At 38.5% G+C, this 25,960-nt stretch overlaps 1 protein-coding gene across 8 annotated transcripts in view; it reads right to left on the reverse strand.

The window, feature by feature from the left end:
- NETO1 (neuropilin and tolloid like 1) overlaps window positions 1–25,960 on the reverse strand; it is an 87,411-nt gene that overhangs the window by 46,212 nt on the left and 15,239 nt on the right. The gene's annotated exons all lie outside the window — the stretch shown is intronic.

Below are 25,960 nucleotides of genomic sequence, written 5' to 3' on the forward strand. Positions count from 1 at the left end.
TTTAACATCTCCTTTAATGATCTGAATGATGAGGCATAGTGTACTCTCAGCAAGTTTGCTGATGACACAAAACTGGAAGGGAGTGGCTGATACACCAGAGGGTCATGCTGCCATCCAGAGGGGCCTCAGCAGGCTAGAGAAATGGGCTGACAGGAATCTTATGAAGCTCAACAAAGGGAAGTGCAAAGTCCTTTATCTGGGGAGAAACAACCCCATGCACCCTGGGACCGACCATCTGCAAAGCAGCTTTGCAGAAAAGGACCTGGGGGTCCTGGTGGACACCAAGTTGAACATGAGCCAGTCCTTGCAGCAAACAAGGCCACCAGTATCCTGGGCTGCATTAGGAGGATTGTTGCCAACAGGTTCAGGGAGGTGATCCTTCCCCTCTACTCAACACTGGTAAGGCCACACCTGGAGTGCAGTGTCCAGTTCTGGCTCGCCCGGAAAAAAGTATGTAGATGACTTTGTTTACAAGTAGACTTCAGCATCTTATGTGTTTGCCCAGCTGTGGCATATCCACAGAGAAACATGTTTACCTACTTATGCATGCATGCATGCACTCTCTCACTCTAAGTCACTAATGCTCACTCCAGACTGGCCAGCTACCTGAACTGCTTGGCTAACATTTTATTTCATTCTCGTATAAACTAGTGCCTGGTACTCTTTTTCTCCTTCAAGAAAGCAAAAAATAAAAAGTAAAGTCTCATTGAATACCACTTGTCTTTATCAGTCTCAGAACTCAGTAAACACCAAGCAAACACACATCTCTCAGGTACGCATTACAAATTAACCTATACATACAGTTTAGCAGTCATGATATAAGCAGAGAGGTTATGGTAGAAAACGCTGTTTAATTATATATTGTTTCAGTTCTTACATAGCAATAATTCTAACAGCAATGCAATTACTGCATCTTAAAATCAGATATGAAAAAAAATTCTTAAAGCACAATAAGCAGTCCTAATCTTTGTTGAACACCAGCATGATTCTCTAGACTTCAAACAATGATCACATGAAATACACCCAACATACATTCTTTAGTGAGCACACACATATGGATAACTTAATGCATGGTTATCTTGGTCGTGACACAGGCAATGTTCATTACCGCAATGCTGCATGCAAATACGAAAAGCAAATTCATGTCGCCATAGAACACAGACCTTATAAACTTAAACTAACATCTTATTCTATTCCACAACCTGTGTCCCTCTGCATGGGATTCATCTCACCCAATGACAGAGATTCAGCTGGGTCAGCTGCCCAGGTTCTCTGTACATTCTATAGCTGTAATAGATGGACGTCTTTGGAAAACAATACAACCCCATTTTTGAGAGTTGTCTAAAGCAGAACAAATTTCTTTCTGGGTTGCTTGTTCTGCTGACTATAAGAGCAGTTAAAGATTCATTTGAATAAATGCCTCCATGTTAGAGTTAGGTGTGGTAAATCCTACCACATCTGCACTACAGAAGTGAGTAATATATTTAGACTATTTGCTGAGGGGTTATTTTCAGTACTTAAAGTGGAATGCGTTACAGAATATTGTAGAATCAGTGTATCTTTACCTTCTTACCAAAAAAGACAGGCATATATCAAACTTTTTAAAAAGTTGGAAAATATGAAATGTAAGTAAAAAGAAAGCTATTTGGGAAAAAATGTATCGGGCTGATGATCATAAGTGAGATGTATGAAGCAGAATTATGATTGCAGGAAATAAGAGCCAGTATTTTTTTCCTAACCTATAGTCATAACAGAAAGTGAAATTCTTTAAAATTCTATTACTTCAGTGATTTCTGTAAGAAACAGGTAGATAGTATCTAACAGAAACAGGGAAAATTCATAAAGTTCAAACTAAATACTAGCAAAAAGATATTACTCTGGTAAGTATTATTGCAAATCTACTTAAAAAGATCAAATTTTGAATAACAAGTCTTCAGTTATCAAAACTGTTCATCTTGTCTTCAAAGACAAATTCTACAAGTCTTTAGAAAGTAATTTTAAGTCATACAAAAATTTTACAGTATTTTCTTTCTTACAAATGCACAAATCTGTGAGTATATCTCTCACATTTTATTCATCACTTTCTTTAGATTTTCATATAAACTCCCTTCGAACGCTTTTTTACACTGTCAATGTCAAACCTGTTCCTTATACTGATAGAAATAACAGATATCTCACATTTGAAAGTCAAATGATTTAAGTCCACCGATGTTTCAATATCTCTTTGTAAAAATGGAAGATAGAGCTGGTATGTTCCTTAGTATATCTGGACTATAATACACAATTACACAGAATTTTTTGTATCTGAAGTACAGTATATACAATGAAGAATATGAGCAATTACTGTGTGGTCAGAAGTCAAGATGAAGGAAATGTGTATCACAAAATCCTGGCACACATATGAGACATGATTGTGATTAACTTTTGAAATATTTTGCTTTGTTTTCTTCTATAAATGAGAAAAGAAGGAATTATTTGATCAAACTATACACTGCAAAGGATTGAGTTTTGAAACAAAAAGGAGATTTTTGCTATTTGTGAATAAAAACCCCTTCTTTTTTAATAGATGTATGCACAGAGTAGTCACAATACATAGAAATCATATTTACTAATGATAAATAGGGAAACCGTCCATTTTGATTTATTGAACAGACAGCTGTAGATACATCTTTTCATTTTTCTGTCTTTAAATGACTAGAAATAGTCATTCAATTTCTATCTATCAATATTTAAGAAATTTTAATGCATGCATATGGTTCTCTGTCATAGAACTTATTGGAGGCCTGATTTTACACGTGAATGTTCAGGGAAAAGTAAAGAGAATTGCACTATTCAGAAAGCCACCAGTTATTTATTTTCAAGTTTATGAAGACAGGTTCTTTTACAAAGAGTTCTTGGGAGCCTAAACCAGTCCTGCCCTCTTGAGGGGTGAAATACAATTCTCTGTAAAAGCAGAGCTTGCAGAACTCCGTACCAAACAGAAGGATTTTTCTAAGGTATTTTATGTAATTGCCTACTAGTATTTGATGATACAGTGAAAATACTGGAAGATTATGACTAGAAGATATTAAAAGCATACAAAACTGCTCAAAGAATCAATAAAGCAATTCTAAAATAGAAAAACATTTCTGTAAGTGAACATTTTTTGAGAGGTGTACAAACAAGGGGACTTAGCTATTCTGCTCAGGAGAGCAATGGAAAAGTGCTAAGTAAAAAAAAAAAATACTAGGTGAAATAGATGTGCAACAGTACACAGATTCTTGTCTCGTTAGCTGAAAAAAAATGCATTGTGATGAATATTTTCAGCTCTGTAGTCTTGTTGAGTCTTTAATATATATGTCTATATCTGTATTAAAGATACCAAAGGATCTTCAAAGAAAGCCTACAGTTTGCTAGACACCCTGAAAACCAGTTCTGTAATAATTCTAGATGGCAACAGTATGTGCTGTATTTTCTCTTTGCTTTTTTTGTGTTATTTTTTTAAGAACAATATTGTGAGCAAGGGCACCTATAATCTAAAACAATGGCATCTATAATCTAACAAGGGCATCTATAATCTAAAACAATGCTTCTCAAATTTGTCACTCCTTAGCACTGTCATGAAAGAATTCGAAGATGGTAACTGAAAATGTAGAAGTGAACTCGACGCAGTATTTCACTTTGAAGTTTTACCTACTATTAGATCAGCAAGAAGTCATATGAAGACAAAGAAGCCTAAAAAGGTTAGCAATCCAAGAAACACTGTTTTTGAAGATGTAGCTCCAGAAGACACTGCTTTGTCTTGCTTTTGGTGATCTGATTCACAGTAAAGCATACTGAAGCTCCTATTCATTTTAGGAAGAAAATTTATAAATGAATGCTGTGAGCAGCAGGTGAAATAAAACAATATTTAGAAAAACACAGTCAACCTTCTCTAATTACTTTAACTACATTCCTTTTATTGTTGAAATAAGACTGCCACATAGAAGTTTGATTTCTTCTCAGTTTATGCTCACAATCAAATTATCACTATAGTTAATTAATATATTATAGTGATTTAAAAACTGCATACCTATGGTGACCTCATTAAGATGAGATACACTGCAAGTGTTAGCAATAGCTGGACTTTTTTGTACCAAAAGTGAATACTTGTTTCTTTAACATCTATTAGGAAATGAAAAGGCAATATTATCAGAAAAAAAAAAAAAATCCATGTCTTTGAATAACTTCTTGCTAAGATTGGTTAAACTGAGCAGACAAGGAGTGCCTGAATGATCTCCACTGGAACAGACCACATGGTTACAGAAACTGCACCTTGATTTCTCTTTTAATGCACACAATGGCAGACTTTGAGATCTTAGCCTGCTTGCCTCCCTTGTCTACTCTGTAAACTGCTTGGAGTAGGCTCTTTCTCTAGTCTAAATTCTGTATGGGCGTGAACCATGTTAGAAGGCAAGATGACTCATGAGAGCCTGGGTCCCATCCTCAAATGGTGTCTGGACAATTTCATGTGTACACCTAAATCCAAGAAGTGAGAAGTGTATCTTGGAACTGACCTAGTGAGACAGATGATCAAGAATGGGCAACAATGTCATACTCAGGCTGCTGAGTGGAAAGAGGAAGTCTGGGAGCTTTGATGATATGTGCGGGATTATTTAGCAGATCATTTTTGTTATGTTAAATATTTAGACTAGCAGCTGAGTGCTCCAATTAGCTATCATATTCACTTTATATAGCACGCTGTGTGTGGAAACACAGGGGAAAATCGATCCTATGACAAATATTTCAGTGTCTGCATAGACCTTTATCTGTTGGTAGCCCAGAAACGTGTGAAACTAACAAGACTGGATGAGCTCAGGACCCCACTTTTATCTCAGAACATTCGACAGAACAAATACATTCACTGCAGTGTTCCCAAATCTTTTCAAGAGCTAAGTCTTTTCAGCTTTTATAGTCAGCTAGATGTATTACTTGTGCCACTTCAAATAGTACTGAATTGGCTGTAGTTGAACACACATGAATGTATGACATTTCCAATACAAACAGAAATATCAGCATAGTGTTTACACCTAGCAACATTCCTTTTCTGTAGTTGGCCAAGTAAGCTAAGGCATGTATGCTATTGGCATCTTTTTGAACATAACTATGTCTTGCATGAGAAGCTCAAATATCTCCTCTAGTTTCCACATGTGAATCATTTACCATCCACTTTAACAAGAGATTTCTTGCACTGTCTCAGAATATTTTTCTCTTACAATCTAACATAGGACCAGGTGGACTTTCACTAAAATGAATCACCAGGTCAGAGAGCACTGGAAGGAAGTTGCATGGTGTTTATAAAGAAAACCTGATTGCTTAATCATCTGGCCATATAATATTTCAGATAAAAAACTACTGAAATATGAGCCACAGAGTGGAAATAAGTGAAATAGCCATAGACAAAAAAAAATCCATTAGTTTACTGTGCAACTGCTAGATTTTTGAAAGTTGTTGGATGAATTATGCTGCAGTGTTCTCCTACAACAAAGTCTTTGCATGATTGCAAAAGCCCTTGCCACAGGATGTTTTAAAAGGTATTCTATATCCAGACTAGAAATCTGTTGGTGTTTAGCACCACAGGGAGAATTCTAGGTTTTCATTCCTACCAGAGCCTGAATACTCCCTTTCTAAAGGAAAAACAAACAAACAAACAAAAACCCTACCAAATCAAAGAAAGATGTAAATTCATTCTTTAAATCAAACTGTTAGCTCTAATCGTAATTATACATGCCCACCACAGACAATGAAACAGACCTACACTTTCAGTGAGCAAGAAGAGGAACTCTAAATGTCACATAGGTCAATGAATTGCTGAGGAAGGCATATCAACACCAAGACCAAGAATCAACTGCAGGAAAAATAAGTCCCCTGTCCTGTCCTTTCAGGATCTGTAGCAATATAGCTTTCAGTGACCCTAGAAATTTCCTTCTCTTTCTGCTACTTTTAGGAGATTTCTTGCCTCGAAATTGTCCTTTCAGAGCACTGAACTGTTGACTCCAGTATTACCAAATGTACAAAGCCCTCTTTACAGGATGAGAAGATGGGTTTCCATCAGCTTTAGCTACAGAGTATACAGTGGAGCTGCCTTGGAGATATTCTTCTGCTTTCTTTTGCTTCTTCATCTTAGGGTAGCACAGGGTAGAAGTTTTCTCTGAGGAACAGTTTCAGTATGGTCCAGTTGTCAGAAAGAAGATAACTTTGTGAGTTAAACTGTGAATTCTTACTCAAATTACCCACAAACTTAGGAATTTTACATTTTATTATACAAACTAGCATTCAGATATTTAAGGGATATAATTAATACATGGTAAGGGAGCAATAACCCTTCCACTCTTTCCAGTATTATGAAATTCAACTTCTGAGATTATGGAAGGAAAATATTTTGATACATTTTTGGTTAAGTATGGCTTTACAGCTAGAATTTGACCTTACAGATCATCTGCTTTCTGTTGGTTACAACATGAGTGACATTTCCTTTTGTTCAAATAGATGGTCTTTGTCCAATTTCATGCAATTAAAAGTGCCAAAGAACAGTCCTAACCATGATAAATTACTAATATTGACCTAGTGTAGACATAATCTGTTAGAAACAAGACACTAGGTCAGCTAAGACTTTTATTATTTTGATAAGGAAAGCCCTACTGTATGTTTTACTATGTATTTAACCGAAACAAACATAATTGATACCAAACCTAGTCCCAGATGGTTTCCACTTTAATGAATAAAGATCGTTGCTCAGCAGGAAGATATATTTTGCTATATGCCCACATGAAAAAATAACTAGGTTGGTAAATTCTAAATCAAAGGGCCCTATCTTCAGTCTTTTTAACTTTTTATTTAAACAATAAGATCATTCTAATAGATCCTCAGTCCTCTTCGAGTATCATATCAGCCTCATGCTCTGTGTTCACTAACTGATTCTCAAATTTGTCATGAACACCAGTAAACAAATGGCTGTGTGGATAACAGGGGATCTGTAATCTAGAGTTTGAATAGATTTAGATTAGTGTCTACAAAAACTCAGTTACTGATGACTTTTTCACACCCCAGAAACTGCATATCCAGCTACCCCTAGACAGTGATTATATTCAGTATAGATTAGTAAATTTTTAATTCTATTGTCATAACTTGGGAATAAATATTTTCCAAGGAATTTAACAGATTTGCACATTTTGTCCTCTATTAAAAAACTACCAGTCTGAAGCAACAATTCTATTTCCGCTAGATTACTCATAGTTCTAATACTGATTTTAATAGAAGCAGGTTTAGGCCCACAATCTGACCTGAATTTAGCAATTGATTTATTAAAAGTGCTACTTTGATTGACAGGCTCAGATTCATACAGAGAATGATAACTGGTCTTTTGCATCACATTCACTGTGAAAAAGCCATTATGATTCGTTAATCACACTTTGGAAAGGCAGTGTTCATAAGTCCTTATGTCTACTTTATGCAATATCTGATATTGCTATCAACTGGCTGAAGAGACTGGGAAAAGAACAGTGAAGTGGGTACTGATTAGAGATTGTCCAGTTCTGTCATTGGTGTAGCAGTATTAGAAGAAATGAGGTATCGGGACAGTTTTCACTTTCAGCAGGAGGTCAAACATGCTGATCAGTTACAGTACTCAGGATTTTTAAGTATGGGTCAGCAGCTTATCCAACAAGCAGGCAATAATTAAATTTCATTTGACCAGATCAAGTTTTTGACTGCCAAACAGCAGGATTTTTCCCAGCTTCATTTGAAAGAATCATTTAAAGACCTAGTGATGGAAAAAAAAAAAAAAAACCTTTTCATTTAACAGCACATGGTAAATCGTTGATCTAAATGTATATTGGAACATCACCGATATGCAATATTCTGGAATACAAACAATTATATCAACGCTACAAATTATTCTTGTGGGGAGATCACAAACAGTTACAGAGATTCAAGTTACCCAAATCTGAGATTTAAACTACTAAGACCGTTTGCATTTTATTTAAAAGAAAGCAATCTATAAACTTCTTTTGTGTAATTTTGGTGTGGACTTTGTAGTTGGTAACAGTTAATAACCAACTGTTTAATTCAGATAATGAAATCAGCATTAAAGAACAAAATATTTTTAATAATAATTTTCTACCTTCTCTGTTAATATTAATTTTCGTGTAGAGTTGAGAAATGAGCTACAGGAAAGAAAAGAAAAGAAAACATCAAGCAAAAACGAGAAGTGATATCATACAATCTTTTATTAACCCGCATACTGCAACCAGCAGATTTGATAACATTGTCCCTTGAGCTTCAACTATCAGATAACATCTGGCAAATAATGTTTGTAAGTCCTGTTACACAACATCTTCTGGCTTCTCAGTCTCATTTAGGGGATTGATATGTGACGAGAATAACACACTTCACGCTGCCTGCTTCTGTCACGATAGTACAAATTTTTAATAATGGATGTGCCACAGACATCAGTTCTTTTGACTGTGAATTCTCAGAAAATATTTGGAAAATCTGTTCTCAATGTCTTACTCATGACTCAAGCAATCTTTCTTAACACAAATTGCTGGATATTAGATATTAATCTTCCGACATCAAAATATTCAAATAACCTTTCTGCATCTCTAATGAACTCTGAAGCAATATTTATAAAATGTTGATCAAAAGCATTTTCTTATTTATTTTTACAGCTTTGCAGTGAATTTATTCCTTTTGATGGCATTCTCAATTGCTTGGCAGATCCTATCACCCTAAAAAAAATATTAATCGAAAGTCCATTTTAGACTGCGTAGCACAGACCAAAACATTTTGTCTCACCAAAGCTAAATTCTCCTCTACAAATCTATTTGAGGAAACACTAATGTCAGACAGCTGTTTATCTAGAATCATGTAAACAATGTGAATTTGACATAATCTAGACAAGTCTTCAGAGCAAGAATAATTGAGGGCACTGGATATCTCGATTTCGAAAGATATTTTGTACTTGAATATGTGTACTTGAATATTTGTGGTATTTATTACTTCATGCGTTTTTTATAAGAAACAGAAAATGTCTGTCTTGAGAATTGCTCTCTAAGAGCAGAATTAATTTTGCTAACAGTAATGCTACCTTATTTGATTATGAATGACTGGCATATTTTTAATGAAAGTTTCTCAATTAGACTGTATGTCCATACGCTTGCAAAGCCCTCTTAAATCAGATTGGAAATATCACAGCAGAATACAGGACTAAACCCAACCTGCCTGACCATGCACCTAACTTCATTTGTTTGAATAGAAGTCTTATTCTTAAAACAGAGAAGAATTTGGTCTGTTTAGATGAAGTCTTTTCTGTACTGTATGAAGTTGTAGATAAAGCTTTTTTGCATCAGATTACACTAGTTAAATAAACACTGAATTGCAGCAAAACCTCTTTGGAAAAAAAAATTAAAACTTTAGAAAGACAAGAGGGGTTAAGGAATCCTGTAGTCTTCATTCAGTAATCATAAATAGAAGTTTTGAAAGTAGTTTTAAATCTTTTCCCTAGAGTAACAGAATAAAAATATCACATTTTTATTAATATAATGTAATTTCTAGCAAACATTAAAGTTTAGGAGGGTTTATCTTTAGCTAAAGAGGAAATAATAGGCAGACAATACAAATATGAAAAATGTAATTGTAGGGTAATGAAGTGCTAGATCCACAAAGAAAATAATCTTAAATTTGAAGTTTCCTAAATTCCACTCTTTTGCTTAGATGTTTATTTACTTCAACAGGCATCTCACAACCTAAATGTCTTTATGCTTGATTCTAAATTAAATGAGAAAATAAATGAACAGAGAATGTAGGTGCTTTTAAATGCCTGCAGATTGCTGAATAAATGAATAAATAAAGAGCAAATAATCTAGTGATAATTAGTCATAGCTGCCAACAACATACAGCATGGAAGACAGACACTGTTCTTTCAAAGATCTCAAGCTAGCTCAGGGTCAAGAGATATGAGTTTCTCCATAGTTGGAAAAGCGTGCTGTAAAGACATCTACGCCTCGGTTCTGACTTCTATTGAGTTCCTAAATCAGCTAGAGTGAGGAGATGAGATTTTGCAGAAGAATCAAGATACTAAAGACCATCTTGGCTTTCCCCAGGTACCTCTTGTTAGTGGAGATAATATGTGGTGCTTAACTTCCATATCTAGATAAAAGAACACAAGATAACACAAAAAAATCACAGACCTCTCTTCCTATCAATAAATAATTGTCCCTTTCAAAAAATTATCCTTAAGTATTGCTGCATTTTTAATTTAAAAAGCCCTTTTAGCAATGGTTGTACTACCACAAGTTTAACTAGTGGAAATGCAGTAAAAATCAACTGGAAATTTTATATTATGTTTAAAATTTAAAATCCAAGGAGTGGAACTCATACTCACTGCAAATGTTTTCAGAACTAGTATCACTTCCTTTTACAACCTGTAAACCGAATTGACAAGCAGAGTTGGACCAAGAAACTTATCTGAATGAATTCAGTTCTCGGAATAGTTAAAGAAAATTATATGTATTTATACACAGAAAATAATTTCATTTCAGATGATTCTGAGGTGATTTTTTAGGGACAATGATATCTAGAGGAAGAACAGCACAGGAAGACAGACAAATCACTAATCTTTAAGGTTTAATTTCAACAAAAACTCAACTTACTGCAACAGAATATGAAAACAAGTGAAAACTGGGAGTTAGTGAATAAGTTGAGCCTACTTAAGTTATATTAGTGTGATATTGATCAAATAGACAAGCTTTGAATTGATACATATCTACCACAAAATTTGTGCAAAAGTAGAAAACTAGTTTTTAATTCATGAAAGAAGTTGAAAACATAGCAGTTTAGTTCTCTAAAATAATAAATATTTCATTTTTACTTAGTTCAATACATGAAAAGATAGAGGACAACTTTTAAACCTGCTTACCTTTAGGTAACTACCCAAGCCTAAAGATTGTCCAGATTTAGGCATATGCTTAAATGTAGGCTTCCTGAAGTCCTTTGCTAAATTGGGGCTGGATATAGTGACTTGTCAGTGAAGCATTTGAGTACAGTAAACTTAAGCAACTGTTCTTTAGAATTATCCTTGAGCATATCAGAAAGTAATTTCAGAGATTCTTGATGGATTACAGTGTTAAATTATAGTAGCTGTTGCTCTTACTTGGCCCAAGGGCCTTCATGAAATAAACAGGCTTTACAAAGAAAAAAATAAAGACACCTAGGCATTTGGGCTTGACATGATAAAAAAGTGTGCAAATTTAAAATATCTACTCATTGAACACAAATTACACAAAGACAAGTTGTTGGCTTTCCCAAACAAAACAAAAACATTGGCTGTGCTAGTGGCATTCTGCATGTAAAGATACATCACCAATGTAACACCAATAAACAAGAAGGGTTGGAAGGAGGATCCTGGGAACTACAGGTCTGTCAGCCTGACCTCAGTGCCGGGCAAGATGGACGGGTTCATCTTGAGTGAGCTCACTGGGCATGTGAAGGACAGCCAGGGGACCAGGCCCAGCCAGCATGGGTGCATGACAGGCAGGTCCTGCTTGACCAACCTGATGTCCTTCTATGACCGGGTGACCCGCCTAGTGCATGAGGGAAAGGCTGTGGATGTTGTCTACCTGGACTTTAGTAAGACCATTGACACTGTTCCCCACAGCATCCTCATGGAGAAACTAGATGCCCGTGGTTTAGATTGGTGTACTCTTCACTGGATAAAGAACTGGCTAAGTGGCTGAACACAGAGAGTGGTGAATGGAGTTAAATCCAGCTGGTGGCTGGTCATGAGTGGTGTCCCACAGGGCTCAGTTTTGGGTCCGGTCTTGTTCAATATCTTTATCAATGATCTGGATGAGTGGATTGAGTGCTCCCTCAGGAATTTGGAAGATGACACCAAGTTGGGTAGGAGTACTGATCTGCTGGAGGGTAGGAAGGCTCTGCAGAGGAATCTGGACAGGCTGGATCGATGGGTCAAGGTCAGTTGTAAGAGGTTCAACAGGACCAAATGCTGGGTCCTGCACCTGGGTCACAACAACCCCATGCAGTGCTACAGGCTTGGGGAAGACTGGCTGGAAAGCTGCCTGGCAGAAAAGGATCTTGGGGTGTTGTTTGACATCCGGCTGAACATGAGCCAGCAATGTGCCCAGGTGGCCAAGAAGACCAAAGGCATCCTGGCTTGTGTCAGGAATGGTGTGGCCAGCAGGAGCAGCGCGGTGATCGTGCCCCTGTACTTGGTACTGGTGAGGCCGCACCTCGAGTACTGTGTTCAGTTTTGGGCCAACTACAAGAAGGACATTGAGGTGCTGGAGTGTGTCCAGAGAAGGGCAAAGAGGCTGGTAAGGGTTCTAGAGAACAAGTCTTATGAGAAGCAGATGAGGGAACTGGGGCTGTTTAGTCTGGAGAAGAGGAGGCTGAGGGGAGAGTTTATCGCTCTCTACAACTACTTGAAAGGAGGTTGTAATGAGGCAGGTGTTGGTCTCTTCTCCCAAGTAACTAGTGATATGATGAGAGGCAATGGCCTTAAGTTGTGTCAGGGGAGGTTTAGATTAGATATGTGGAAAAATTTCTTTACTGAGAGAGTGGTCAGGCATCAGAACAGGCTGCCCAGGGAGGTGGTTGAGTCACCATTCCTGGAGGTGTTCAAAAAATTTTTAGGTGTGGCACTTTGGGATATGGTTTAGTAGGCGTGGTGGTTTTGAGTGGATGGTTGGACTTGATGGTCTTAAAGGTCTTTTCCAACCTATGATTCTATGATTTCAAAGATTTGCAGGAATTAAAATAATGTGGTAATTATTTTTTCTAAATTTCAAAGCTAGCCAATAAAACACCTGCAAGATACAATGTAAATTACATTATTTGGCATTATAGAAGCAGATCATAAGAGGCTATCAAATTCTGGAACTTTTCATAGGGATGTCAGACACTTGTGGCATCTTGTATTTGGTGGCTGAACTTTTTGTCAACCTTGTCCTGTTGACCAAAAGAATATGCTACTTACAAGATCTTAAAGGAATATCTCTGCATAATATGAATTAATATTTTAAAGAAAAAAAACCCTTTAATCTATTTAGCAATCACAACCATTATACAACACTCACAACAAGCAGGTGACCCTTGCATGAACCCTTTATTACTATTACATACCTTGCCATTACAGATTTTCATATTTTTAAGTTTGGTTTCTTTTAATATTGGACTCAAATAGTTCAACTTCTCAATTCCTCAATTTGTCATGATCATTTTTAAGATAACATACCTACATTTATTGTATACATAGCATCAGTTAGCGTTAGTGAGGTGAGGTTTGTTCTAACTTCTTAGTGTATATATAAGGTAAAGGTATATGTGGAATCATAGAATCATTTAGGTTGAAGGAGACTGTCAAGATCATCGAGTCCAACCATTAACCTAACACTGTCAATTCGACCACTAAATCATCTCCCTAAGCTCTGCATCTATACATCTTTTAAATACCTCCAGGGATGGTACCTCAACCACTTCCGTGTGCAGCCTGTTCCAATGCTTCACAACTTTTTCAGTAAGGAAAATTTTCCTAATATCCAATTTAAACCTCCCCTGGCACAACTTGAGGCCGTTTCACCTTGTCCTATTGCCTGTTACTTGGAAGAAGAGACTGACGTCCACCTCACTACAACCTCCTTTCAGCCAGTTGTAGAGAGTCATAAGGTCTCCTCTCAGCCTGCTTTTCTCCAGACTGAACAACTGCAGTTCCCTCAGCTGGTCCTCGTAAGACTTGTGCTCTAGCCCCTTCACCAGCCTCGTAGCCTTACTTTGGACACATTCCAGCAACTCAACATCTTCCTTGTAGTGAGAGTACAGAGAAAGAATGGAAGAGAGAAAGGGAAAAAACAGATAGAAGTCCAGGTGTTCAGAGGCTTGATTCAAGTTCTTGATTTTTCACCTGGTTCATGTCTAGCAATGCATACATTGGCTAGAATTAACAATACAGATGACACAGATGACAGCTACCTCTCACAGAAATCTTTGTATTTCTGTTTCTCACATGGAAAGGACTATGCATAGTAGTATTTCTCTACCACATGAGAGCAGTGTGATATTAAAGACTGCAGGATCTTTGATATCATATATTAAGAGAGAAAGAGAAGATAGATCAAAGGCATAGATAGTCTGATGGGCCAGCTAAAAGTTTATTTACAAAAAAGTTAAGACAAAATTTCTATCAAAGCTGAAGGAAGTATGGTCTTACTTTTGGACCTGAACTCCAAAGAAGCCCAGATGCGATATCTGAGATGAAAGAATTACGTACTCTGCGTTTCTCAGCAGACAGTAAACAAATCATCATTGGTCATAGCCATCAATATTACAAAAGATATATTAAGGTGACCACATACATCCACTAGAACTACAAATGTACAAAACAATATTCAGTAACATTCACCTCAGTACTGGTAAGCCAAAGAGACTCTTTGAATTGACCGATTTACAAAAAAATATAAACACTACCCTAAGAAAATGAACCAATGCTAAACAGTTGATTAGTACACACAACAGAGGCTGAGACAATGTATTTTGAATTTGACACATTTAATCATCAGCTAACCATTGCATACTGCAAAAATACTCATTTCTAGAAACAGGAACACGACTAACTCTTCTGAAGACTACAGTGTGCAGAATCAGAGCTACTAATTATTGGGCAAGAACTCTTTTTATTCGTTTCAGAAGACTGGGAGCTTTCTAACAAGGGTTTGTGTTCATTCTTTAAGGAGAATTAGGTAGAAGCATCATTCAAAGAGTAAAAAATCTGTTGAGGAAAGTTAAATAAGTCAATAGAGATCCTTACTTATTGCTGTCATAATTGAGAAATACTTCATTAAACAAACACATTATAACAAAAAAAATCAACAATATCACAGTTACTTGGACCTATGCCAATATCGAATTAACAAATATGAGTGACTGAAAAAAGTGATATAAACATTGTTTTGTATCTAACATAGAAGCATAATTTTCTAGATGAACAGCTAAAGAATCAGACCACTTGCAATTCTGTGACTGGAATAAAAAATAGTTTCTCTGCCTGACAGAAAGGCCACAGTCATGCCGATTAGACAAAAGCACTGGGATGATTGTCAAGATTTATTGGCTGCACCCGTAACAGCTCAGAAACCTGTAGACACAATACATAAAGATGAAAATTCAGTGGCTCAAGAAATGGATAAGTAAAGAAAAAGAATTACTTCAATGTCAGCAGAATCTCTGCACAGATTTCCACTGCCAAGGTCACTAAAAGAAACTGTTAAAGACAACAGTGATGCCAGGATGAGGCCACAACACAATCAGCCAGAAGTGCATCCCAGTAAGAGCTATTAGATAATCTGCCAGATAAGGAAGTCAGATGAACTGGAACAACACTGAAAAATGTTCTAAAAATACTTACTCATTGCATTAAGGCACAAAGTTTCTCCTTTTTTTAACTGAAGAAGTAGGTGTTAAAATGTTTGAATGAGAACTACCAAGATACTCAACAACAATTTTTGGAGGTGCTATTCTGAATATGCGTATTAATAGTGAAAATTTTCTTTGTAAACAAGTTAAAAACTTCAAAACTATTTTGAGAATGACGACAATGGTGGTGTAAAAGTGCAGCTTAATCTAAAAATGTTGGTTTTCTAGTATTATTTCTGAATGCACATCTAAGCTTGTTAAAGGTTCCTCCCAGGTGCTTTCAAAAAGAGACTTTTTGTCAGAGAAATGTGATTCCTCTGCAAATAATATTTAGCAATGCAACACCATGATCACCTTTATTGGTGAGATCACCAGCATATCAAGAGAGGTATATCCTGCAGAGGTAGAAAATAATTATTTGTACCTGTACTGCCATACAATATCCTAGTAAACCTCCTCTAGAAGTCTGTTTTTAACTTGTTGTAGAACAGAAACAAAGAAGGGATTCATAGAGGGAAGTGGGGTGGTACCAACAGCAAGGGGAACAAAGAGCCTACGGCGTAAAAAAGGAATACAAGAAATTGGCTTGTGCAGACAAGCAAACTTACATCTTAAAAAAGAGATGACTACCATCTCTTAGCTCATGATGCAGCAGTATATAGTCCTGGTGACAAAAAATGTTTCAAAGCTAACAAGTAACATTGGCATAAGAAGGCAAAGACATAAACTGGATGTGAATAGTTTTAAGCAAGAAATCAGAAGAACATTTCTAATAATTTAGATCTTGGAACAGTCTTCCATAACAACAGATGAAGCAGAAAATACTCAAATAAAATTATCATCTCTGAAAGTCTTTTAAGATCAGTCAGTACCAGGATATGAATTTAAAAATGTATGACATGAGTTAAAAACTTGTTGCTTATATAGTGTGTGAGACACTATATGACCCTTTGCTCCAATGTTCATTCACAGTCAATAAAAATGGAACTTCCCTAGTTAATGCAGCTTTTAACAAATCATACAATAGGGCTTTTTCCTTCTTCCAATGTTAGAATACCTAAAACTATATCATCTTATTTCTCTGTTTTGACAGCAAAGCTCAACAGATTAGGAACTTCAGTGTTCAGCTTCATTCTGTTGGTAATATGACACTCCCAACATGCAAGGATTTCTGAAACAAAAAGATCTGTAGTTGCCTTTTGTCTACTGTAGAAAGAAAAATATAAGTATGTGATAACAAGAAGTAGTATGGGACCTGAGAATCTTGTGAGATCTTTTGAATACTCCTTTGCTTCACACAAGAAATTACTTTTGACTTGAAATTTAAAACACATATATTATCCCACTATATTCTTACTTTTATGGTACTGAAATACTCTGGGCCTAATCCTACTGCTCATGTAAATTAATGGAATCTATAGAACAGCACAACACAAATCAAATTCCCTTGAACAGACAGTATTTATCTAGCAGATCATGCTTTTCAATGTAACATGCAAATACATCATCCTAGCCATTAGAGTGAAATTCCTTCTTATTCACAAGACTAGATGCCCTAATATGTTGTAAACCGCAATGAAGTGCTTGATTGTTGCATGCTTGTATGAACACACTAGAAGTTCATAACTCAAGGAAGCTGCTTATAACAACTTGAAGTACTGAGGGCTAGAAATCTCAATAAATAAAACAAATCCACAGGGGGGTTTTAATCACGGGAAGGTTCTGGCTCATAAGTTTGAAGGAAGAGTTATAATGAGTAATTTCTTATAACTTTTAAATAGCTCTGATCTCAAAAGAAAAAATTGAATCATTCAAAGTCACACAGCTGTGAGATTGTTTATTGTTTCTCAGAATTCTTAACTGGATTACAAGGTGGTTGCCTGACCAACCTAGTGGCCTTCTATGATGGACTGACTACATCAGTGGACGAGGGAAGAGCTACAGATGTCATCTATCTCGACTTCTATAAGGCCTTCAACATGGTGCCCCAAAACAACCTTCTTTCTAAATTGGAGAGATATGCATTTTATGGACGGAGTGTTTGATGGATGAGGAATTGGTTGGATAGTCACATCCAGAGGGTAGTGGTCAACAGTTCAATGTCCAGATGGAGATCAGTGACAAGCGGTGTCCCTCAGGGGTCCATAGTGGGACCAGTACTGTTTAATATCTGCATCAATGACATAGACAATGGGATTGAGTGCACCCTCAGCAAGTTTGCAGATGACACCAAGCTGATTGGTGCACTTGACACACCTGAGGGAAGGGATGCCATCCAGCAGGACCTGGATAAGCTTGAGAAGTAAGCCCACGTGAAACTCATGAGGTTCAACAAGGCCAAGTGCAAGAATCTGCACCTGGGTCGGAGCAGCCCCCAGCATCCATATAGGCTGGAAGATGAAGGGATTGAGAGCAGCCCTGCCAAGAAGGACTTGCGGATAGTGGTGGATGAAAAGCTGGACATGAGCCAGTAATGTGCACTTGCATCCCCGAAGGCCGGCCGTATCCTGGGTTGCATCAAAAGAAGCTTGGCCAGAAGGTCTAGGGAGGTGATTCTGCCCCTCTACTCCTCTCTGGTGAGACCCCACCTGGAATCCCGCATCTAGCTCTGGAGCCCTCAGCAAAGGAAAGACATGGACCTGTTGGAGCAGGTCCAAAGGAGGGTGACAAAAATGACCAGAGGGTTGGAGCACCTCTGACAGGCTGAGAGAGTTGGGGCTGTTCAGCCTAGAGCAGAGAAGGTTCCAGGGAGACATTATTGCAGTCTTTCAGTACCTGAAGGGGGCTTGTAAGAAAGATAGGGACAAACTTTTCAGCAGGGAAGGTAGTCATAGGACAAGGGGCACTGATTTTAAACTAAAAGAGGGTAGATCCGGACTGGATGTAAGGAAGAAATTTTTCACAATGAAGGTGGTGAAACACTGGCACAGGTTGCCCAGAGAGGTGGTAGATGTCACATCTCCGGAAACATTCAAGGTCAGGCTGGATGAGGCTTTGAGCAGCCTAATCTTGTTGAAGATTTCCCTGCTAATTGAAGGTGGGTTGGACTAGACAGCCTTTAAAGGTCCCTTCCAACCCCAAAAGTTCTATGATTCCCTGAAAAGTTGTTGTCACTGCTGATGTTAACTTCTATGTTAACTACGCTTCTATGTTAACTATGCTTCTATGTTAACTTAGAAGCAGTTGGACGAAGTTCAGAAGAGACCAGGAAAATAAATAAAAAATAAAGAAAAGTAAGCGCACAAGCTGCCGCAAATATTCAGCTGTCCTAGATGTCTTAGAAATACCCCGTCCTTAAATACACACAAGATAGGACATGGACATTAAATGGCAAAATGATCTGACAGTGTTTTATCTAAGTTCTTTAGAACCGTGATTGAATTTAATAAATTCACATTAAATTTTTCATCCATCCTAAAATATGGAAATTTCCAGTCAGGAATAATTTGGCTGGTTTCTTTTTTTCCTCAAGATAGAAGATGTCATCATTCTATTACCTCAACATTCTACAGCTACTTGTACCACTGCAATGGGGATGTAAAAGTACCGTTATTCTGATTAGACAGTGTTCTACACTCCACTTTTTGGGAAATAAAAATACAAAGCTTTTTTTCTTTTTCCTTTGTCAGGCAGTTGAACAGAAAACATTACTGACTGACCTTTATATTAATGAGGTTAAATAAAAACACAGAAGGCTTTTACTAAGTGAAGGAACTGAAAGTAATGATGTGCTATCTTAAGCCAATGTCCTGCAAAATGAGGGACCAGGGTAAAAACAAATCTGATTATTCTAGCTGAGTAGCAAAGCTCAAATAAACATATCCTCTCTCTGTCTGTGTCCTTTTCTACACTACAAAATTAGCTCATGTTGAAGAATGGTTGCCAAGAATAAGTCCCTTGAAGTAACACTTGAATTTTTCTACACAAAATAGTGATATAGTACCACTTCAGAAAATAGTCTTGAGACATACATTTTTAGGAAAAATGAGGGTAACAGATTGAGTCCAAGAAGCCAGAGATGTGAAATGAAATTCCAGGTGCAGGCCTTTCAATGGCCAAAAAAATGACAAAATAAGAGCAAGAAAGAATTGTCATATGACTTGTCCCATGTGTCTTTCCCTAGCCAATCATATTTGCCTTCAAAAGGAACCAGAGCAACTTGAAAATACTGTAGTCTGATATGTTACTTCTTTTATACAAAAAATTTGCAAAAAACACAAAAGAAGCTTGTATACATTTATGAAGGTTTCATAGGTTCAGGTAGTTCCATTCAGAAATTACCACACTTAATCAGCATTTAACAATAAAAAATAAAATCAAAATCATACATAAAAAGTAAATACTGGGGGTTTTTTGCTTATAAATGCTCATGTATACAAAATAGTTGAAAATTTACTTTACATCCAAGTTCAGTCTGGATATTACTGGTATTTAGCTGTAAGAATATATAAAAAAAAGATAATTTCTTCCCTTAATTCAGTTTCGATATGTAAAATAGTTGATCCTTATACCATACATACAGATTAATTCAACCAAATCTTGCTTAACCCTATAATTTATGAAATGAAAAAATGAAATACTAAGTTATACTCTGAAGGATATGTTTTTGCAAAATTTTCAGTAGTTTTACTACTTTCTGGGTGTGTTTCTGTTGGTATTGTGTGTAGTTCTGGATTTGTCATTTAAAGTTGTTTTATCTGCTAGATCTCACCTTTCAGAGTGCTGAGAAGTTCTCTGGAAAAAAATCTGTTTAAATGGAACAGGATTTATGGAAAGAGAACTATTTTTTTATTTTTATATATTTTATATATTTTTATTTTTTTATTTTTATGGAAAGAGAACTATTTTTGCCTCACTCTTCAACAGCAAGTGCTCTAGCCACACCGCCCAAGTTGCAGAAGGCAAAGGCGTGGACAGGGAAAATGAAGAATCATCCACTGTAGGAAAGACCAGGTTCGAGACTGCCTAAGGAACCTGAAGGTGCACTAGTCCATGGGGCCTGATGAGATGCATCCGCAGGTCCTGAGGGAACTGGCGGACAAAGTTGCCAAACCACTCTCCATCATATTACAGAATCACAGAATCACAGATTTTTGAGAGGTTGTGGTGGTCTGGAGAGGTCCCTGCCAGCAAGAGAAGGGGCAACATCACCTGCACTTTTAAAAAGGTAAAAAAGGGAGACCCAGGGAACTACAGGCCCGTCATCCTCACATCTGTGCCTGGCAAGACGACGGAGCAGATCCTCCTCGAAACCATGCTAAGGCACATGGATAACAAGGAGGTGACTGGGGACAGCCAACATGGCTTCACCAAGGGCAAATCGTGCCTGACCAACTTGGTATCCTTCTGTGGCAGAGTTAAAGCATTGGTGGACAACAGATGGGTAACTGACGTCATCTACCTAGACTTCTACAAGGCATTTGACACTGTCCCGTATGATGTCCTTGTCTCTAAATTGGAAGGACATGGATTTGACAGATGGACCACTCGTTGGATAAGGAATTGGCTCGATGGACGCACACAAAGAGTTACAGTCAATGGCTCGACATCCAGGTGGAGACCAGTGATGAGTGGTGTGCCTAAGGTGTTGGTACTGGGGCCGGTGTTATTTAATATATTTGTTGGCGACATGGACTGAGTGCACCCTCAGCAAGTTTGCCGATGACACCAAGCTGTGTGGTGTGGCTGACATGCTGGAGGGAAGGGAGACCATTCAGAGGGACCTTGACAGGCTGGAGAGGTGGGCCTCTGTGAACCGCATGAAGTTCAACAAGGCCAGGTGCAAGGTCCTGCATGTGGGTTGGGGCAATCCCAAACACAAGTACAGGCTGGGCAGAGAGTGGCTCGAGAGCAGCCCCGAGGAGAAGGACTTGGCGGTACTGGTGCATGAGGAGCTCAAAATGAGCCAGCAACGTGCACTTGCAGCCTAGAAAGCCAACCATATGCTGGGCTGCATGAAGAGAAGCGTGGCCAGCAGGTCGAGGGAGGTGATTCTGCCTCTTTACTCCTCTCTTGTGAGACCCCACCTGGAGTACTGCATCCAGCTCTGGAGCCCCTAGCATAAGAAGGACATGGATGTGTTGGAGCGGGTCCAGAGGAGGGCCACGAAGATGATCAGAGGGCTGGAGTACCTCTCCTACAAGGACCCGCTGAGGGAGTTGGGGCTGTTCAGTCTGGAGAAGAGAAGGCTGCGGGGTGACAGCAGCCTTCCAGTACTTGAAGGGGGCCTACAGCAAGGATGGGGAGGGACTTTTCACAAGGATGTGTAGTGATAGGACAAGGGGGAATGGCTGTAAACTAAAAGAGGGCAGATTTAGAATACATATTAGGAAGAAGTTCTTCACCATGAGGGTGGTGAAACACTGGCACAGGTTGCCCAGAGAAGTCGTGGCAGCCCCCTCCCTGGCAGTGTTCAAGGCCAGGTTGGATGGAGCTGTGAGCAATCTGATCTAGTGGAAGATGTCCCTGCTCATGGCAGGGGGTTTGAAACAAGATGATCTTTAAGGTCCCTTCCAATCCTTACCATTCCATGATTTTGTGATTCTACGATTCTATGGTTTGTTTCAAGATGCCTGGAACCCCAGAGTGTTGAGAGACTGATGAAACTCCACTGGACTTTTGCATTAATGGATGGAGTTCCAACCATTTCTATACCAAGCAGTCAATGAAATTATAAAACACAAAAGTTCCAGTAATTGCAAAATAGTAGTCTATTCCTTAAGATTGTTCTATATAATTTATTTTTTTAGGACTTAGTCCAAACTAGCTTTAAAATGCCTCAGGTGACAGTTCTCTTTCCATTGGCACAGACTAATAGATCTTCATTGGGACATTTTTCCTGAAACCCTAAATGATCTTTTTTTCAACTTTATCCAGTTAGCTGGTTTTGTACACCCTGGAGACGTAGTAAGTAATTTGTTTCTCTGCTTCTCCAGGTACTATTCAAATAATAATAAATGATTGCAGCTTCAATTTAGTCAAATTTACTTACTTAATTTTTTTAATTCTTGCCACACACCCACACATTCACCATCACATTTCTTGTTTTTATCGAAAAAACAGAGCCTCCATCAAGATACTGAATGCAAAAGTGGCAGCTGAGGAATATTTCAGGGGTGGATGACGACCATATCAGTGGAGAACATAAAAGATAGCTAGTACTAAAGTAAATAGCTCTGTTGCACTTGTCACTGGGATGGCGAAAGCCTCCTATGCAAAAAGCCTCCTAACAAGCAGGACTTCTACAGGTATGTCAACCAGAAGAGGAAAGTTAAAGAAAGTGTACCCCGCTGATGAACAAGAATGGCAACCTAGTATAAAAAAACAAGGAGAAGGCTGAGGTACTGAACATGTTTTTTGCCTCAGTCTTCCCTGGCAACTTCTCCCCTCACCCCTCCCAAGCTCGTGGACCACCATATGGGGACCAGGGAGGTAAAGCCCCTCCCACTGTAAGGGAAAATCAGGTTCATGGCCACCTGAGGAACCTGAACATACATAAATCTATGGGACCTGATGAGATGCATCCCAGAGCCCTGAGGGAATTGGCTGATGTAGTTGCTAAGCCATTCTCCATCCTATTTGAAAAGTCATGGCAGTCAGGCTAAGACCCTGGTGACTGGAAAAAGGGAAACGTTGTGCCCATTTTTGAAAAGGGATAGAAAGGAGCACCCTGGGAACTCCTGACCTGTCAGCCTCACCTCTGTGCCTGGGAAGATCATGGAACAGATCCACCTAGAAGCTATGCTAAGGCACATGGAGGACAGAGAGGTGATTTGAGAGAGCCAGCATGGCTTCACTAAGGGTAAGTCCTGACTGACCAATCTAGTGGCTTTCTGTGATGGAATGACTACACCAGTGGACAAGGGAAGAGCTATGGATGTTATCTACCTGGGCTTTTGTAAAGCCTTTGACAAAGTCCCTCACAACATCGTTCTCTCTAAATTGAGGAGATACGGATTTGATGGGTGACTGCAGCGGATAAGGAATTGGTTGAATGATCACATCCAGATGGTAATGGTCAACGACTCGATGTCTAAATGGAGACTGGTGACAAGTGGTTTCCCATCAGGGTTCCATACTGGGACCAGAGCTGATTAATATTTTCTTCAGTGACATAGACAGCAAGATTGAGTGCACCCTCAGCAAGTTTGCAGATGACGTCAAGCTGAGTGGCACAGTCAACACGCCTGAAGGATGGGATGCCATCCAGAGAGACCTGGACAAGCTTGAGAAGTGGGCCTGTGTGAACCTCATGAGGTTCAACAAGGCCAAGTGCAAGAATCTGCACCTGGGTCAGGGCAATTCCCAGCATCAATTCCAGCCAAAACCAGGACAGGGATGAAGTGACTGAAGGCAGCCCTGCCAAGAAGGACTTGGGGGTTCTGGTGGATGAAAAGCTTGACATGAGCCAACAATGTGCGCTTGCAGCCTAGAAGGCCAACCATATCCTGGGCTGCATTAAAAGAAGTGCAGACAGCAGGTCAAGGGAGGTGTTTCTCGCCCTCCACTCTGCTCTGGTGAGATCCTACCTGGAGTACTGCATCAAGTTCTGGAGCCCTCAGCTCAAGAAGGACATGGACCTGTTGGAGTAGGTGCAGAGGAGGACCACAAAAATGGTCAGAGGGCTGGAGCACCTCCTATGAGGAAAGACTGAGTTTGGAATGTTCAGCATGGAGAAGAGAAGGTTCCAGGGAGCCCTTATTGCAGCCCTTCAGTACTTAAAGGGGGCCTACGGGAAAGATGGGTACAATCTTTTCAGCAAGGTCTGTTGGGACAGAACAAGGGGTAATGGTTTTAAACTAAAAAGAGGGTAGATTTAGGCTGGATATAAGCAAGAAATTTTTTACAATGTGGGTGGTGAAACACTGGAACACACTGCCTAGAGAGGTAGCGGAAGTCCCATCCCTAGAAACATTCAAGGCCAGGTTGGATGGGGCTCTGAGCAACCTGGTCTAGTTGAAGATGCCCCTGCTCACTGCAGCGGGGCTGGGCTACATGACGTCTAAAGGTCCCTTCCAACACAAAGTGTTCTATGATTCTATGATTCTATGGAGGCTGAGGCAAAGTGTGATGCTTGTGCCCAGTGAAACGGATGCAACAAGCTGCAGCTCCCCTGAGTGTACATTTGCCCGAGGCACCAATAGTTTCCAAATTAGTCTTTGCTTTGGGTCGATTTATTGACATTCTTTAAAGAGCAGTTATCTGAAAATTTTGTTCTGATCTCTGCTTTCTTCCTGATTTAATTTCATAGGTTGTCACTAACCAAGATGGATCTAGATGGCTTAGAGGATAATTTGTGGAGAAAATTCCTCTCTATTCTACTCTTTTATACACTCTTGAAAGCCATCAGTCTTTTTGATGAGTCGACAGTGACCCCTCCCACTGCACATATTTGGACAACAGATCTCAAAATGTCAAGCCTTATCCATGCCTACATAATAAAGGACTTGTCAATGAATCATGTGGAATGAGAATTGCTTCCTGTTAATGGTGATCAAGAAGGCAGCAGTGCCATTTTGCACTAGTCACATCAATCATATTCTCATTTTCACCAATATTCCTAAAAACCCTCTATCATTTGCAGAGCTTCTTATCGAAATCTATGGAGGAAGGAAAAAAAAAAAAAGAAGAGGAAAAAAGGAAAGGAAAAAGAAAAAACATAGGGCCATTCCATCTGAAGTCTGAAATAATTTATGCTGCTATAGCAATTTACCAGCATTGATCTCTGTGTAGATATCCACCTTACGTCAGTAGAAAAGGAATGAGGATAAAACATGGTCCATGAAATTGTTTTTCACTTGAGAGTTTTTTGACAGAATAAGATGCAGATAGTGCTATGAACATCTTTTCAACCATAATACATAACACCTTGAATCAAAAAGGACATGAAATCTAAAGCGAAGAACCTTTGGCAAAGGTGGGGAAGAAAACAGCAGAGCCATGGTAAATGAGAGATACAAATTTAACTCACTTTTCAGAGACAACTTTGTACAGATAAAGTAAAATTTCATCCATTGTCTTTGCATTTACCATAGGTATATATATCTGGCTATCAGGTTATTTGCTACAGAATTTCTGTGTTCTGTTGCTGTTTGAACCTTCTAGATGTTTTTATGCCCTGGAAGACAGTATCTTTGACTTCAAAGAAACTTGAACTATGCGGGTAATTTTATAACTATTTCCCTTTCATTAGGGAAAGAAAACAGCATAGAGGAAAATTCTAGTATCCCTGCTATCTTCCATGATACTTCTGGAATAATCAAGTAAGCAGAATTATGTGCCTGTTAACTTTAGTAGATACTCTAAAAGATATTGTTCCACCTAATACAACAATTTAGCTGAAACAATAGTGACATAATTAACAAAATTACATAATAATTACAGTGCTTCAGTGAGCTATATTAAGCTATGACTCATCACTCAGTACATAAGAATGTACAGAACTACGTCAAATCCAGCAGTGCAGTGCAGTATAGCATAGCTGCAGCCAAAAACGAAATTTAAGATCAGCATTCTC

Source organism: Opisthocomus hoazin, chromosome 3, assembly GCF_030867145.1.
Source record: "Opisthocomus hoazin isolate bOpiHoa1 chromosome 3, bOpiHoa1.hap1, whole genome shotgun sequence".
Classification (NCBI taxonomy): Eukaryota; Metazoa; Chordata; class Aves; order Opisthocomiformes; family Opisthocomidae; genus Opisthocomus; species Opisthocomus hoazin.